The 16,988-nt window shown below is 42.9% G+C and overlaps 1 protein-coding gene across 3 annotated transcripts in view; it reads left to right on the top strand.

Moving 5' to 3' along the window:
• The first annotated feature begins 2,469 nt into the window (after nucleotides 1-2,469).
• NCK2 (NCK adaptor protein 2) overlaps nucleotides 2,470-16,988 on the top strand; it is an 86,335-nt gene continuing 71,816 nt past the window's right edge. For 2 of the 3 annotated variants that reach the window (XM_062606987.1, XM_062606984.1), the window contains exon 1: nucleotides 2,470-2,756. The gene's annotated coding sequence lies outside the window, so the exon portion shown is untranslated. Of the gene's footprint in view, nucleotides 2,757-9,487; nucleotides 9,540-16,988 lie in introns of all 3 variants that reach the window. The other variant, XM_062606986.1, reaches the window with a different exon arrangement.

Raw genomic sequence — 16,988 nt, 5'->3', positions numbered from 1 at the left:
CAGCTCTTCTTAATATGTTACTCCAGAGATAACAGCTAATTATGACATTTCAAAAAGCGCACATTAATATTTCAGTAGGCTCAACGTCTTGAAATACTACTCAGGGCAACATCTTGATCTCTTTTGCTGGCGAAACATAAGGATGTGTTCAGCAGATAGGCAGTTAAAACACCCTTCAACATACCCTTGCAAGCCCTTTCCACATAGTCCTCTGTTCATCATAAGCCATAGTTTGAAAAAAAACAGTTTTAATGGATCGTTTCTTAATGTAATTAAACATACATAACGACAGTTTGCTTCAGAGTCCTTAAATAAAGTCCTTTGCCTGAAGACAATGTATTAATCCAAATCCCTCCCTAAAACATTATTCTTCTGTAAATCCTATTAGCATTAATCTGCTAAAGCTAGGTGCGCTTTATCATTTTTTTTTCCAGATCTACTGCTCACTCAGCTCCCTACAATGCTGAGCACTGTCAGAGGTCTAATTTAGCCTGTAAACCTTGTGAGGCCACATCAGCTTCTCCTGGACATCCTCAACTCGAGCGCTGCAGGCGAAACAACAAAGTGGCAGGTTTCTTTAGGGTGGCATTAGTAAGGGTGTGGTAAGGAGGAACAAAATTGAGACTGAAACCTAACTAACTGTGTATTATAAATGCAAAGGAGAGCAGAGATAATTCACCTCTCCTTTATCGCTCCCACGGCGCATGTTGTTCCAGGGAAAACAGAGACTTATATCTGAAAGTCCTTGGATGGCTGATGCCATTTAAACTCTGCCTAAACCTCTGCAAGCCATGGTGAGGCCTGAACATGCAGTGAGGCAGGTAGAGGCAGCAGGGACCCCAAATATTTTCCAGCTCTAAAAACGCATGGGCAGATTATTGTTTCAAAAGGAAGATTAACACCTCTGAACCAAAGTCAAATGTTTGTATGGGAAGCCTGGAAAGGAAAGCTCTCTGTTCCTCCCGAAGGTGCACACAGAGCCTTTCCTGGAAGAAGCAAGAGGCTGTATTTTCCTCTCGGGTTTATCTCACAGGCATGTGAAAGACACTCGGGGCTTCCCAAACCTTCAATTAAATGCTGCAAGGATTAGTAAAAGTTAACAAGGGGAAGAGGGTGTTGAGGATTTCTAAACTAGTTTAAGTGGGAGCATGGAAATACCTGACAGTATGCATATGAAGAGTTAAAAACCCTTTCCAAAGTTTTCCCTGCTAGGGGACAGTGGGGCTGCTGACTTTATTTTGGGTTGGGAAAAGGTGTGTAGCCTTGCCTCCCAAAGAAAGACATCCCGAGGAGAGACTGAATCAGCACGGGCAACACGTGCGAGTCCCCTCTCTTTGGAAGCTGCCACGTTGGGAAGGGTTAATGGGTTTATCACGTTTGGAGCAGCTTCCCCCTGCAGCTCTTTACTCTGAACTCCCAGCGTTACTCCAAAGGGACGATCTTTCCGCTTCCCACAGCCCTCGGTCACCCACCCCCGCCGAGGGACTGCGCCCCGCAACAGGCACTGGGACCGTCAAGGACGTGCCTGCCTGAGGCCCGTGGCCTCATGGTGGTCTTTCTCAGGACTGACCCCGGCCTCCGCGTGAGGAAACCCCCTTCCCCATGAGCGGAGAGCGCAGGGGGCGGCGGGGTCCGGCCACGCTCCCGAGAACAGGGCTCTATTTGGGACTAAGGGGTGGGTTCCGGGCCCGGCACCCTCTCCTGAGGTACCACCACCTGGGCACGTACGTACCCTTAGTAAGAATTACCGCCCAACACGGCTAACGGGCGGGGCGCTGAGGCTGAAACTTTGCCCCGGGGCTGAAGCGGAGCCGGAAACCGGCCGGGCACGGTACCGAGCACATCCCGGCCCAGCCGCCGCTCTGGGGTCGGGGTTGGGGCCCGGGCCGCGGCCACTCCGTGACGTCACGCCCCGCGGCCAATGAGCGGCGGAGGCACCCTGATGCTATGGCTGGAAGTTCGCCGGCGGCGGCGGCGGCTCGGTGACCCTGGCCCGGCCGGTGGCAGCGCCGGGGCGAGACGCGGCTTTCCTTCCCTCCCACCCTCCCGGCCCGGCCCGGCCCCGACGTGCGCGCCCCCACCCCGCCAACACCGCTTGTTTAAGCATTCGCCACTACTTTCCCCGGGTGCTTCCGCTGCTGGCGGGGGAGCTTTACCGGGAGTGCCGGGTCTCCCGAGGCGTGAAGGGGGCGGGTGGCGGGGGGGTGTCAGAACGTTCCTGCCGGGCAGGAACCCCTCTTGCTCCGCCTCCCCCTGTCCCGGCGGAGCAGAGCAGAAGGTGGTAGCCCCGGCCCGGCCTAGCCCGGCCGCGCTGGGGCGGGGGTATCGGCTGACCTCCCGGCGGCTGAGGGGGAGTCCGAAGGGCTCCTCCCGCGCGATCCCGGCAGCGGCAGCGGCAGGAAGGGCAGGGCGGGGGCTGTGCCTGTGCCGAGGGGGGCGGGCGTTTGGCGGGGGAGGGGCTCGCCGCCGGGCGCAGCAGGCTGAGGGGGAGGCAGGGAGCGGAGCCGCTGCCGCCGCCACGGGCTGGGGCCTTGGACGCGTCCGGCGCGGAGCAGAGGAGGAAGAGGAAGGGGGGGAGCCAGCCGGTCCCTCTTGGAGGACGCGGCCCGCATCCGCCTGGGGAAGGGCAGAGGGAAGCGGAGGGGGGGAGCGAGCGGACGCCGCCGCCGCCGAGGAGACAAAGAAGCGGAGCCCGCCTGGGCTGGGAGCCTCCCCACCGCCGCCCGCCCCGCTCGCCGTCGGCCGGCCGGCCGGAGGTAAGCGCGGCCGCGGGCGGGACGGGGATGGGGCCAGGGCGGGGACCGGGGTGCAGGCCCGCCGTAAACTTGTGGCGGTCGCGGGGGGCGGCGGGGGTAAAGGGCCGCCGGGAGCGGGGGAGGGGCGGGTGTCACCTGGGCGGTGGAGGCCCCGTCGCCGCCCTGGGGAGGGGGGTGTGGAGGAGCCGGTACCTGCCGGGGGCAGCCCGAGGGGGCTGGGAGAGGGAGGTGTTTGTGTTCCACGTCCAGCTGCGGGGGGGCCGGGGTCGTCTCCTCCTCATCTTCCTGAGTTGTGTGTGTGTGACAGCCGCTGCTTTGTGCCGCCCGCCGTTCTGCCGCGGGGCAGCGGCGGGCTGGGACACCCCCCCTCCTCCCCGCGGGGCTCAGCTCCCGGCCCGGTGGGCGAATGGAGGCTGTGTATCCGTCGGTCCCGGCGGCGGACGAAGGCGGGCAGCGCCTCCCGGCCGGAGGAGTGCGGCGCCACAGGAAAGTTTCCCGGACGGACGGGCGGCCGCACCGGGCTGCTCCGAGGATCCGGCCTTCTCGTCCCCCTTTTCTTTTCTCTTTCCGTTCCTTACTTTCGGCTTGATTAGAGCTAGAACCGGGGGCTTTCTTGAGGAGCGCGTTGCAATATGCCCCCGGTTGATGCTAGCTTAGGTAAAAGATGTAAAGGTAAAAAGAAAGGAGAGAAAATAAGGTAAAATTATATTTCATGTAATACATGCATCCCGGCTTGTCTGGGATAGGAAATAATTTGTAAGTCTTTTCATTGTGTTTTTAATTAAAAATGCGCCCAAACTAAGAGATACCCCTTGCAGGCAGGCAGGGCACTGTGGCCCACCTTAGATAAAGTTGTCAGGTCGGGATTCAGGTTTGTAATTCAGGTCTGACCTGCGACTGGATAATCGTGAGTGCCTTTCGACTCTGGTTCGTATGTTAACATCTTCCACGGTTGGGTTTTTTTTTTTGCGCTTAATGTGATCCTTTGCATGTATCGGGGTTATTCCATGATTTCAATGTAGTATTTAACTCGGAGCTCTCTTGTCACTTTGTTACTTTAAAACTTGAATGCTGACTGAACCTCCGTGAGAAGTCAGAGCTCTCCTTTGCTGAGCCGCATTTCTTCCCCTGCTTGTGAAGCAGTATTTGTTGCTGAGGAACGTATTGCTACTGTTGCAGCAGCTCAACCTGGGTGAATTCGACTGCTCTGTCGCCAAACTTGGTAGTGGCCTTTGTAAAAACAAATTTTCATGGCCTAACCACGCGTAGTTTGTAGCATGGGGAGTTTGGACTAGTAACTTAATATGGAGGAATTCGAAAGGGCTTACTGGGTAGGAGCTCATGAAGAATTTGTATTTGAAAGTACTTGTTTTGCCACTGCTTTTTAGTAATCTGAAGCAGTTAGTACCATGCAGGTGATGTTAATAGTACTTTGTTTTCGTTTTTAGGGTTATTAAGTTCTGAAGTAAAATAATGTTGTCGTTTCTTAGAAATACTGATTTCACAACTCTGGAAATTGAAATCCTCTGTCTAGCCCAAGTCAGTTTAAGCAGTTAGCAAATAACTTTGTGACTGACTTGCTTCTTGAGACATTGACAGAAGATGTCACTTTTGGGAACAGTGAATAAGTGTAGAGATAGAAGGCACCATGAAGATCAAGACTGTAATTAGCAAATACATATAAGCCATGAAACAGACACAGACTCCTTATGATGTTAGCTCTCATTGCCATTGTTCTGTCATTGCAACATTAGCTGTTGTATTGGACTTCTGTCAGATGATGTTTCTGATTGTGATACAGTGATACACAGAATCTCTCCTGGCTAGTTGTGTGAGAGTGTAAGGAGAGGTATTTGCTCTCTTATGTGCTACCTCGCATCTACAGTCAGCTAAAGAAGAGGGACAAGGTCAGTGGCATCTGTTTTTTTTCCAGCATTTGTTTTGTTTTTTTTCATACCTCGTGTTGCTATTGGTACGTTAGTCCTTTGTGGTGCTCATGTCTTTCCTTGGTAGAAAATGTAAGCTAGTGACTCCAAAAGTGATGCCCAGATAGCTTTGCTTGCTGGTCATGGTCTTGAGCAGCAGCAAAACTACCTGGAGTATCTGTGTTTTTCATGCTTCTTGAGCATAAAAGCTGCTTCCAGACTCATGGAGACAGGTGCTGTATCAATTTACTTGCTGCAGGTTTGAAATCAAAACTAAGGCATCTTTGAATCTGAAGTGTGTGTTCTAGAAAATATTTCGTGTTTGCATCAAGGCACTGATGGTTTCCAAGCCATGGGTATTCCCCCCACCCCCTTCTCGGCATTTTGAGGAAGCAGGATTGCTGGTGAGGATTTATTAGAGGTATTGGGAGGAGGTTTCAGGTAGCTGAAAACTGCCTGTGAGATTAGATGCTACCGTGTTTTGGTTAGTTTAGTCAGACCTGGGGTAAGGTGCTGGATGCTTGTCCCTGGGCACCCTGCTCCCCTGAAGTAGGTCATCTGGTGTGCTGAAGAGGCGGAGAGTTGAGGCGCTCTGCAGGAAAGCTGCTTTCCTCTCTCTCTGAAATAATAAACTTAAAGGCAATACACTTTATCATTGTGTGTACTAGGTTTACAGGAGCATTGCAGAACAATAGTTTCCACAGAGTGAAAGTCAAGAACCCTTATTAGTTCCTGGAGTGGAAGACCTTCGAGAGAACTGGATAGTATTTGTAATGTGGGAAATAGTGTTGTTTCTTCCTTGTAAAGCGTGGAAGTGTGACCTGTACTATTAGTTTAACCCATGCATGGTTGTTCAGTCTTCTGAAGAAGGTACGATAGGAGATCCTGATGACTTACACCTTCCGAAAAATGACTTTTCTGTTTGTTTTGTTTTGCAAATTTATGAGTCTCAGCCCTGGAATCCTAAGCTCATTTCTGTTTTAAGTTCTGTTTAAATTTTTCTTGCAGATTCAATTAGGCCCATTAGTTTCCTCATAATAACGTAGTTGTCAGTGCTCTGCCCAATTAAACCATTGCTCTGTTCAGTAGTGGGTAAAGTAATTCTTTCAAGTGTTGCTTTTTTTATTTCTTGGAGTAATCTTTTTTTCTCCATCATAAGGATTCTTAATTGTTTCATAAATGCTAATGAAATGAGTAAATTGGAAGTGCCTCGAAATATGAAATATATATTTTTGTATTCCATTAAATATATGTGGCACAACAAATGAATTTGTTCCTCGCTGTTAATGAAGTGAGTTCATATTTTAAACCCAGCATATATAACTGTGTGCAGTGAGGTGGTTTGGTAGTGTATGTTTTTAAACTTTAATAGAATATTGTAAATTTCAAGAATTCAGGTGTAGAGAAATAAATCTTGATTAGAGAAGAGCAACCCATTGCATTTTATATTTCTGCAGCTATGCACAATAACCTGATGTCAGTGAAGTTTTAGAAATACTTGTGCTAAGAAAAACATCTGTTACAGTGGAAGCTCAGGCATGCTTGTGTAGCCAGTGTTTGTTCAAACTCGTAGAAACAAACTTTGTGGCTTAGAGGTTTTTTCCCTCTGTAGGTTTGTTGTGCTGTTTTTGGTCCTGATCTTGTTAGCAAGGTATTAATATGGTGATGTGTAACTAATATTGATTATTCTGTGAAGCAGACAGTGGGGTCTGCGTGTTGGGACTCCTGGTAGATAACCTGAATTCTCAAAAATGTTGCTTTTCTCTTAACAGTTGTGGCAGAATAAAGATGCAAAATAAAATGCAATACAGGTGTGTTTTTAATCTGGGCTGAAGAAACTCAATCCAGTTTTCCTCAACTCATCTACTGTCTGCAGAGTACATATAACTGTAGAAATAGATCTGAAAACAGGTAGCGAGATATACCGCAGATGTTAGCTGAAACTTTATTAGACAAAATCGATATATTTAGTATGTTTACAAAATTTGGGAGTAATCTTCTTAGGCAGCCAACTTTTCTAAATGAAATATAAACTTTGTTTTCAAGAAGATTTTTAATTAAAAATAAAAATAGTTAGATGATAACCCATTACAACTGTATTTTAGTGGGTTGTGTTATTTTGATAGGTAGGGCACTTTCTTCCTCTGTCACTTCAGCAAGTATCGTAACGTGTGGTCCTTGGAAGTGATGTGAGTAGTGTTTGCTGTGCCAGGGTGGGACTGTTTAGTCAAAATGGATCAGTAACCAAAATTAAGTGACCAGGCCTTTAGAGTATTACTACTTTACTAGAAAAAATGATTTTTAGCCTTTGGAGCCATTTAAAGTTTCTGAGTTCTAGAAATGATCAGAGTGTATGTGAAGGCCTTTATGAGGAAAAGGGACAGGAGTGTGAAAGCAGATACACAAAGTTAAGAGAGAGGCTAGAGGCTGCAGATGCTCTTCCTGATGCTGGGTCACGTCCTCTTATAGCGTGAGGAGCCACTTCTAGCTGAATGCTGTCTCTCAGCTGTCTTTCCCTATAGGTTACACTGGATCAGCTCCATGCAAATATGGAAAAGCTGTCAGACCCAGCAGGAGAACAGGAGGAGTGTTAGCAAAGCAGGTGCTTACTGGTCATGCTGGGGTGAGGTTCTGAGTTCTGCTAGCAGAGCAGCATTTAAAAAAAAAAAAAAAGAAGAAAAAGCTTTTTATTAAGAATAAAAGTAAGCTGTTAAAATAGTCTGTTTATCTTTTGATTTAACTATATTGCTCCTGTTTATATTATTTGAAAACAGTCATTAAGCACTATTTCAGAACCTTTCCTTCAAAATGAGGATAGATCCTTGCAGGGCGGGAAGGTTTAGAAAGGAATGGTGGTGTTCATTAAGCATACAAACTGTAAATTGAAGTAGATCAGGACTTTCTAACTTGTCCTTGTGAAATTTAAGTTGGCTGACATAATAATTTTTGTATACTGATTAAGGTTTTGGTTAACTATATAGTAAAATAAAGCAGCTCATGGGTAGACCTTTCACATGTTTAAGAGAGAAGAGAAACACAAAATCTTGTTAAAACTTATGCTACACATGGAGAGTTAAATTGGTGCATTACTCTGAATTTTAGGGCATTCTGGACTAGTTAAAACTGTTTCAAGGAACAGCAATAAATTAATCCTTCTGCTGGCACTAATACCAGAGGAGAGGAGTCCCAAACATTGGACTGATCTCTTGGTTTCAATGCATTAGGAACACCCTCAGCATAGCATGGCTGGAAGGTTTCCCTTCCTGTTCTTAGAATAGCACTGTATTCATCACACTTGTTTTCTCCCACATCTGTTGTGTGTTGGACTTAGCTCCCAGAGCCATCCTGGGCTACTGTTATTCCAAGGAAGTCATCTTCTTAGTTGACGTCCTAATGATACTTCAGATGACAACAAGGAAAGTATTTTTCAGCCTCTTAATGCAGAAGGAAAGATACGTGGCTGTATGATATGTTCTTGGGCTGAATTTTGATAGCTGTCATGACAACAAATCGTGTGCTCATTTCCCTGAATGGATGGCGTCCCTCCAGACACACATATAGTGTTATCAAATTTGACAGATCTTGAAAGATGACATGTCAGGGATTCTGGATTCCACCACAGGAGACTCGGGCTGCTGCAAATGCATGCTGCCGCCTAGCTTAGCAAAACTTACTACTGTAAGCTTTTTCTTGGTGTAGAGTTGTTTGTTTGTTTTTTTTTTTTTCATGTTTTTACAACTGCAATTTAGGGTTTTGTTTGTTTTGTTTTAAATAATTTAGTGTTTGTTGAAAATGCAGTTGGTAGCTTCAGATTGAAAGCTTTTTTTTGGATGAGTAGAAGAAAAAAAAATAGGTAGTTGGACTTCATCCAGTCACTCTAAAGATATGTATGCTTTCAGTTTTTTTAGCAAGAACTTCATCAAAACCAGAAGGACAAGTATTGAGTATTTTTTAGGTCGGAAGTGGGCGCTTTATGCACTGATCTTTGGTTTTGTGTCAGTACTGTCAGTGATGGTGCAAACACCATGCTGTGGAGTGCAGGGACAGGACCTGGCACCTGTGTAGATGGGCTGTGGGCAGCGGCAGTGAGTGGCACAGCTGGTTTGTTTGGCTTATTTTTAGCCTTGGCTGATGTTTATTTGTAAAGTTGCAGTTTCGACTGGACAGCTGTTTCTGGTTTAACCAGACTGCACAAGTCTTGTAAAGTTGGATGAAAACCTGTGAATACTGATTTTTGCATGTTTTGTATGGGAATGTTATGCTGGCTCCATCAGGATCTGAAGCTCTGGTAACTCGTTGACTCAGATGATCTGCAGACAGCAGTTTTATGAGTGGTGGTGTATTTCTTCATTTGTTTTGCATTGTGAATTGTTTTTGTTAGCAAGTACTGTCTGGCTGTATCTGTAAGTGAATTGAAAATTGGTACCATTTAGGCGATGGAAAAAAGGCACCATGTTTGTATCTTTCATTAGTCTTTCCTACCAGAACTCCTTGAACTCCTGGGGATGTAGCAACTTTGGAAATCAAAGTTAAGATTTAGTGTTTTTTTTTCCAGTGAGTGTTGAAATTTTGTAAAAGTCCCTGCTATTTTTGCAGCTTTGTGTTTTTAATTAAGAATTGTTTTAGTTATAAAAGAAATTGGCTACAGTGTATTTTACTTAATGTGTTTTCTTTTAATCATTGCATGTTGAATACGAAAAATATGTAGATGGTGTTTATTAGTATAGACATATATTTTTTAATCAAAAAAGAGTGTAAGCCAGTTAGAGTATAAACATATTGAGCTTCACCTTTCCTGTCTTTCAGAAAAAGGTTAAAAGGAAAACTGATGATCAGTCTCCTTCCTTTACATTTTCAGGTATGTAGGCAGTCTGTCTGCTAATGCTGCAGGGATAATATAGAAATAATTATATTGTGGGCTATTCATAAATTCACACTGTTTTGAAATCCATTTAATTCAAATAGAGAAAGAAATTAATGCTAGTATCCCAAATAATTAATGCTATAATACAGGCCCTGCCTTCCACTTGACACTGAATGACTTATGTTCCGTTACATCAAAAACCTTGAATCATTTTGAGCATTCAATATTAAAATTCTGGTTCATGAATATTAGATATTTAATCAGCTAGCTCAGTAAGGACTGAGTGGATTGTGTTGGGTTTAAACACTGGTAATAATAAAACTTGTGTTTAGCACAAGTATCAAAATATGACACATCATTTTTATGAGCTTTGAGGCTCTTAAGGAATGCGTGGGGAACCGTAACAAACTGAAATGTTATAGACCTCCAATGATAGAAAACTATTCAAGCCTGTGTAATATCTTTAGTGCAGCAACGTGTGTCTTCTGCCATTAGTCCTATCTTGTAATAGTGGTGGTTGTATTCCTTTAGGATCTTTTCTGGTTTTGCTGACCAGAGATCCTGGATGTTTATTTAGTTCAGATATTCCTTTTGCCTCTCTGGAACATAAGGAAGATGCAATGTTTTGGCTTTGTCAAAATGTTTATTCTTTGTTTTGTATCCTAACTTTTCCTACTGTTGCTGTGGCTCTGTGCGCTGCTAGTAGTCCTATGGGAATGAATGCCTCTTACTTACAAAACACAAAGCAGAGTCATAAGTACGTCTTTTTCAAGACAAGAACCACAATTACATTGCAGGTCAACTCCTCTTTAGTTATACATTCTTTAACTTGTCATGACATGCATGTTAAATTACATGTTGAACTTCTGCCTGCAGTGTCACATAGCCAGCTTATTTTTACAGGCAGACTTTACACCTATACATTGTGTATTACATCACTCTATCATCAGTCCCATGAAATCAGTGGGACTGCTAGTAATTTAGCTTTGTTTAATGAATGATAGTACTGAGATGTTAAAGACCAGGAGTGGATCAGGCAGTGCTTGATGTAATGCCTGCTGAAGTTGGTGGAAAGAGGAAGTTAGTTCCTCAAGGGAAAAACAAGGAATGATTTAGTTTGATTTTTAATTTAAAAATATGAAAACCTAGAATTTAAAACCAAAACCCAGACTGTATGAAAGCAAATAAAGGAAAAATTAAAATGGGATGCAAGAAAAGCCCTTAAATGCATAGAGGGTGATAATATCTCTTTTGGAGGAATCAGGGTTTGAAGATAAACATATTAATGCAGATCACTTAAATAAACAATTTTTAACATAACACTTCCTCCTTCTCCCCTTCCCCCATGTTTTAGCTATAAGACATTGTTTAATGGTGCAACTAGACTTAATTTCAGTCTTCTATGGTAAAAGTCTTTTTAGCTTGTCCCTGTGATTTATCTGTTCTTTGATATTTATTTTCTTTTATTCTTTCCAGATAGATAATTTTAGCAGTTAAGTAGTTGGTTGTTCAGATTCCTTTGAGATAATATAAGTAATATACTTGTGGTTAAAAGATACCACACATAACTGTGATCTGAATTAATGGACATTGCCTTACTCTTCTGCAGCGATGGCATACATACTGTTACTAAGTGTGCATAGCATTAGAAGCAGTTTGGTATTCAGTAGATTATACTATGCTTGCGAAGCAGGTAGTGAAATTTTAAGTGTTTTGCTCTTCAGAGATAGCAGTCCTGAGTCTGATGTCAGTGAATGAGTGCAAGTGAATCGAGGTAGAGTTACTAAAGAGAAGATAATTTTGCTGATAGTTCAGGCAGAGCACCTGTTGCTGTATTAGCAAATCACTTTGTTTGCAGAAAAACCTAGGAGTTGTCTCTATGTGTATAGACCATAGATCAGCAAGATAATCATCAACTAACTTGTGATTGTAAACCCTTTTTCTTGTTGTTTGTGTAGATAACAGCTTGGTATTGCTAATTTCAGGTGCATTTGGCAGTTTAGAGGTTGTTTTTCAGTGCATGAACTGAAAGTGTTTGGCAAAGCAGCTGGTAAGGAAGAGCAGTGAGGGAAGGGCTGCATGTCTTGCAGGTCTCCTGTGCTCTGCAGCTGCAAGGGGAGGTGTTGGTGAAATGGCAGGGCTTATAAACTGCGAGCTGCTCAGAACTCAGAAACAAAATTTAGTATCAAACAGCTTCAGTCTTGTCTACTGGTCAGCTCTCATCCTACCAAGGTGTGGGTGTGTGTGGAAATGGGGTGTTGCCTTTCCAGCCTCAAATCTCAGGCAGAGCCATTCTGCCTGCAGGTGAACCTGTGCTGTGTCTGCTTGAGTAGTGCTGGCAGCTGAAAGCTGTGACCTCTCTCTGCCTGCTTGCTGCCCGCCTGACTGGCAGCAGCCCTTGGCTCTTGTTTCTACCCTGTCTTCCTGGGACAAGCTTTTTGAATGTAAAGGATAAGCCCAGCATGCAAGATGCCATGTGTGGTGTTAAGCAGCCAGATTTCAATGAGTTGTTTATCTTGCTGGTACTATCTTTCTAAAATTGTGGTGCCTATTAGATGTAAGAAAAACTCCAACAAAGCCAACCCCCCAAAACCCCAACAACAATCAAAATCCCAAACCCCAAGAAGAATACTTGCACCTGGTATCAATATAACTCATAGTTTTTGTGGTTGTGTAGATGCCTCTTCAGATTTTCTTAGGGAAATACCATTTAATTTTTCAGAGTTTATAAATATTTGATCTTTGTTTTAGAAAAAAAACTTTATTCAGTGCATACTTTAGTTGCTGCTGCCTAAACAGAAGGTGATAACCTCCGCTTTGGGGCTGTGTTAGTCTTTTCCCTCCTCCTTTTCCATTTTGCAGTGTTTTGTGCATAGTTAAGATTGGGAATGGCCTTGACTGTGAGTATGTTTTGGAGTTGCCTGTAATCCATCCATATGGCAGAAATATTTCAGCAAATAAAAAACTCACAAGATAAAACTGAAAAACCTGTATTCTGTCTAGCATGCTTATACTCATTTGGGAATAAAATGAACAAGATTTGACTGAAACATTGCATTTAAAAGTGATCAAAAATACACTTGAGGTTTCTGAAATTATCCACGCTTTTGAACCCCTGCACACATTTCTATATAAGTGTTTTAAACTTTTTTCTTCTGTGAATATTTTCTAGCATTGAATTAGGGTATTGGGGGTTACTTCCACATATTTCTGACAATAAGTGTCTTTCACTAGATGAGAAGAAGTATTTTCACATGGAGAAAAGTCACGAGTGAATGTTTTATGGTTTGTGGGTTTTTCTTTATTGTTGTTTTTGGTGGGTTTTTTTGTGTGCTTTTTTTTTTATTGCTTTCAGTGCAGTTGTCTTAAAATACTGTAAATTTATGGAAGGCTAAAATAAATGTGTGTAACCATCCTGTGGAGAAGTCTGTATGTTCCTGCAGCTGCTGTGTCAGAGGGATCATCATATGTTGTCTTGAATCACACAACCGCTTGTTCTAATCCCTCTTTCAAAGCATCTGAATCCACCTCCTTGCCCCCCCATCTCCCTTCTGCTCCCTTTGCATTGCCAGGGGAGCACTGGTCATTGCCTTAGGGGCATACTTTTTCTGATTAATTTGCTTTTTCCAAGCTACTTAGAGGTTGTCAGGTAGCTGAATAGCATCCAGCTGCTGGCTTATGTAGCCCCTTATCTAACAGTCTGCTGTTAAAGTTGCTGTGGAGGCTATTACTCATGTATTCTTCATGCAGAAAGAGTCTTTCCATTAAATTAACAGCTATGAATGGGATTTTGATGAAGATATTTTGTTATTGTTTTGTTGGCTAAGCATGTAGTCGCACACCAATCACAGAAATGAGGGTGCCTGCTTCCTTTATCTGCTCAGGCTGGGAGCAAGTACTGAGTGCATTACAGGTTGTTCTGTTGAATATTGTATTTCTGGTCTTGCACTACATATATATATGCCTCCAACCTGGTATTTGGGAATGGTTTGTTAAATTTGAACTGAATTTATGACTGTTGCTGTGGTCCAAATTGGGGTAGGATTCACCAGTGTGAGCTTGCTTTGGACTAAAGTGAGTTGTATAAAAATAACACTATGCTCTCCTTTGCTATGCAGCATCATTCTGTTGCTTGTCCACTCTTTGTCATGGGTGAGGGGGAGCTGCTGTAGTGAGAATTGTATGATGAGGTCTAGTGCTGGATCTCAGAGTGGTAGGGCACTGGGGAAATGGTGCAGCAGTTTTCCTCTTTTCCTTTCTCTTTTTAAAAAAGCAGTTTCATTTGGCCATACTTCTAAGATTGTTTTTTAAAGTCGATTTATTTATTTTCTTGTGTGCCTACCAGCTTTTGTTGCAAAGTGGACACAGCGCAGGTTGCTGAGTCCTTGACCCTTGTAGTCAGCAATTCATATATCTTCAGCTTGTTTAGCTTCATACCAAGAAGCAGTAGAAAAGTGATTTTTATGTAAAATCACTAGGTGAATAAACTCATTCACAAAGGAATGGCTTTAATTTTTCTCTGGTATGTCTAATTTTTTATCATTATGTGTGGACTTACAGAATGTGCTCAGTTGAGATTGATCACTGGTGTGTGAAATGACCAAATTATAACAATGGAGAGTTTTCCAAGGTGGGTAATATATTTTCATATGTAGCTTCCAGCAATGAGTTTAATACACTGAAGGACACATTTTCAGTGCTTCTGTTATTGAAATGTAGTGCTCTGATCGTTTTTCTGCTGAACTTCAATTTAGAGCTTCATCTGGAAAATATCCAAGAAAAAGCCAGCATCAAAGGACAATAATAAGAATTGTCTCGGAATGCAGGAAGGTCTTTAAGTATAAACTTAAAATATGCAGCAAGGTTTGAAAAAGTGCATAAAACACCTTAAAGGCTAAATCTGTAAGACAGGAAAATAGCTTTACTGGCACGTACCTTGATGTTGTAATAGTTTGCTAACCTTGGGTACAGGGAGTAAAGTTTTACGTTATTACTGTGTGTAGCTTCATTTCCCATCGTGAATCTTTTGGCTTTGCTTCAACTAAAGAATTGTTACAATTTTATTGATAGATCCCCAAGGATTACGTTACCACCTGCAGAGCTTTGGTTTGGTCCTCTGCTCCACTTCAAAGCCACCAGGTGAACCCTTCCAAGTGTTTAATCAGCTGAGTTATGATACTCAAGGCACTTACGAATATGTTTAGTTAACTTTTCCAAGGCTTGGATTTGCAACTTTGGCAAGAAAAGCACATATGTGAGGAAGAAAATTGTGATTAAAAGTGTGTTCACAATTGAGAATCAGTTCTGTCTCTTTAGCATTTTAGTTGTCACAGTGTGAGAACTGCTACTCTTGTCTGTTTAGGACAGTTTGCTGCCAGTGTAGTTATAGCCATGGGAGAACGGCAGAGTGTGTGCAATTTCAGTAGCTGACGAGTTTTCTTTTTTCTAGACCTACAATTAAGAATATGGTAAAAATTGAATTTCAAACTGGTTTTATTGTAAGAATAATTAAAGAAAGTTCTTCTTTAATTATCCAGGATCACTTGCATGTATCGTGCTGATATCATTGTCTCATTTAGGCTTCCCGTGTGGGATTTTCCTTTTTTGCAGTAGGGCTGGACCTGTCAAACACGGAGTAGGGTTCTTGAATTGTTCTGGCAGTATCATCAGGTGGTTTCTGTGTAACCTGCAAAACATATAGAAAATTCTGTAAAGTGCAGCTTTTCTAAGGTTTTTGTTTGGGTTTATTTTGCCTTGCAATGAATATTAAAATGTTCAGGAAATTTAGTATACTTTATTTGCCTGCTGGGCACAGTAAAATTTTGCAGGAGCATGTAAAAGCAGCTTTTCATCCCACCCACAAGCTCAGTATACCTAAAAAGCCCAGTTATTGGGTGGGTGGGAGAGTTCTGCTCATCGACTTATATCTTAGCAGACACGGGGATTTTCTTCACCTCTTTTATTACAGGGGACTCTCCAGCTTGCTTTAGTTTCCACGTTTTCTTTCCAACTCAGCCCACACATTTTTTTTGCTTTTCTAGGAATAGCTTCTCTAGATGGCAACACTGGTGGCTGGCAGCTCTATGCTTGTTATGCCTGGAGAAAAAAACCCTGGCTTTCTGAAAGCCCACTGCCTTGAGCAGATACACTCTCATCATTAGATTTGAGTGGCAGATCTTGTGGTAGTCTTTCTCTTCATTGCTGAAACACTCATCAGCTGGGGTAGCTGGATGGATTCTGGTCTTGGATGAACATGTGTGATTAGTATAGTGGAACAGTGTGCTGTGTTAAATATCCCAGATGATGCTGCCTTAAGTCGTTTAGGTGCTTGCAAATATCCTTTCCTAGTTAGGGTGGAAATGCTCTTGATTTTCTTCCTCATGCTTAGAAACCTTGCAGTAGGGCTGGATCAGACTCTGATGGTAGAATCACCTGCACCTCCTTGCTGTCTTTCCAGTCACCTCCCCATGTTGGGTACATAGTATATATACACTGTGTCCAAAACAAATTCTACTTGGAATATGCGCACAAGAAGTTTTTCACTCCAGGATCCACCCCATTTGGAGTAAGATTTTATTTTTTTTCTTTGAGTTCTGTTTCAAAACAAAGTACCCCCCCCAAAAAATAAAACAAAAAACAACCAACAAAACCAAACCAGTTCTTGTTAACAGTTCCTACTTGCTTTTAATTTTTATCCTTGGGGTAAAAAGATGTGTGCCTAAGATAACTTAGTTTCAAGAGGCAACATAAGGAGAAAAGAGAGGTAGGTAAAGCTGAGCACGCCAGCAAAAAGGTGAATGATTCTATTTCTATGTATTTGTGTTGGAAAATACCATGATCTGTGATTCCAGCCTTGAAAGAAAAGCAAGAAGGAAAGTTGTTCTGGTCATGTAATGCCATTTGAATGCTGCGTGCTAATCCGTGTTTTCTTTCTTAAAGAAAGGATCATTTCAGCACAGATTGCAAATAGTGGAGAGTACACATCCCTGGAATGTAGCAATTGTAGTGTTTGCTACCTACAGCATGGGACTTGCTCATTTAAGAAACAGCAAGATGTTTTGCTCAGCTCTGCCAATTTAGTTAGGTTTTGTTTTTTTTAAATCTTACTTGGATTTCTGAGTTTGGAGACTGTGATTATTTCAGCCCGCAGGAGAGCCTTCTTATTTTCATGTTTAACACTCCCCCCCCCCCGTTTGATAATTGTTCTGTTGTTTTTTTTTAATGTTGCTTCATAATATGCACCATTAAACTTTGTATGCAGGAATGGGAAGAAGTTATTTCTTCTTCAGTTGGTTCACACTGAAATAGCCATAAAACTCTTTATCCTGATTCTCCACTGTTTTGTAGCTTGTAAATCATTTACTTTGCGCTCCAAGAGCAATATGTTTCTGTAATTCTAGTACTGATGTTGATGTATTATTTCTACTTCAGGCTCACTTAAGG

This window comes from Pezoporus occidentalis, unplaced genomic scaffold, assembly GCF_034315485.1.
Source record: "Pezoporus occidentalis ecotype Australia unplaced genomic scaffold, CSIRO_AGI_Poc_V1 ctg99, whole genome shotgun sequence".
Classification (NCBI taxonomy): Eukaryota; Metazoa; Chordata; class Aves; order Psittaciformes; family Psittacidae; genus Pezoporus; species Pezoporus occidentalis.
This window is presented reverse-complemented; position numbering and strand designations above follow the sequence as displayed.